Raw genomic sequence first — 1,371 nt, forward strand, 5'->3', positions numbered from 1 at the left:
GTGTGTGTGTGTGTGTGTGTGTGTGTGTGTGTGTGTGTGTGTGTGACAGACCCGATGACACCAAACTTGATCTAATCTAAGTCAAATCATGCTCAGATAAAGTCATTAAACCACTTTGAAAGCTTTCCAATATATTTGGGAGGATGAATGAATGTCAAATTTGGCAATTTTGTAGTCCAATCGAGCGTTTCGACAAAACGAATCCAACGATCCAATTACCGCTCAATTCTATTATTGTTAAGGCACTCAAATGTTCATTGAATTTTGTCTGATCAAGGGAACCTCTCTGGGTCATCCAATCAGAATGGTTCATATTCCTTTATTAATTGTAAGCAAGACTCTGTACATAGAGCCCCACCCTTCTCTTGAGAGAAGATGAGAGCTTGAAGCTTAAAGAGAGAGCTTGAAGCTTGGAGAAGGAGCTAAAGTCCATATCATTTCATCACCAATTGCAGTCGCGTATCATCAGTTGTCGCTCAATTCCTATAACAAGTTCATCTGCACATTGACTTTATAGCTCAAAATATTGTGTAACTCTTTTCAGCTTACGAAACAAGGGACCTTACATGTAATCTTTAGTTTAAAGTGAGTCTCTTCAGTTAAGTCGGGTCCTTTCAATTTTTTCATATAAAAACTTCTAGTTTCTCTACAAGTTGTTTTCTTTCATCCGAGTGTATGTTGAATTTTTGTGCGACACTAAGACGATAATGCATTACTCTATCATCACAAATTTTCTAGCACACATCAATTGGCGCAGTCTGTGCGAATAGATCATTCTCATAACTAAAGTATTTGTGAGACTCGTTGCATGGTTGCTAGGCGCAACACTCATAACAATGGAGCATCCCACTTCAACACCCATCATTCCAGAAGAAAGTCACAGAGGGAATCAAGCCTCTTCTTACTCTCACTCCAATAGGCATCATCCTACTAATGAAGGTACTTGTGTCCTTCTATGGAAGACCGAGTATGCGGGATGTATGCATCTTAACTAGAGATTTTATAACTCCTACGCGAGGAGTAACAATCAAAACCCAATGAAGCTTACTTACCACCAGTTCAACATTAAACAAGAAATACCCCACTCATCGGATTCTCTCTTAATAATGAAACCATTCCCTTGCTGAGACGAGATGTCGATCTCCTTGACATTAAAAGTTTGTTTCATGTGCTCACGTAGCTCACCTGGCACCGCCCCGCTTTATTATCGCTTATGTTGATATCAATTGTGATGAGCTATGATGCTTGATTCAGGAAGATTTCCCTCTGAATAAAAAGGATTGCTTCCCTTCTCATCATAACCTTCAAGAATCCTCCCTTTTTGTTGACGCAGTTCTCCAACGCTCTATCCAAGTGGGCTTCAAACTCTCG

Source organism: Phalaenopsis equestris, unplaced genomic scaffold (genome assembly GCF_001263595.1).
Source record: "Phalaenopsis equestris unplaced genomic scaffold, ASM126359v1 Scaffold000938, whole genome shotgun sequence".
NCBI classification, from domain to species: Eukaryota; Viridiplantae; Streptophyta; class Magnoliopsida; order Asparagales; family Orchidaceae; genus Phalaenopsis; species Phalaenopsis equestris.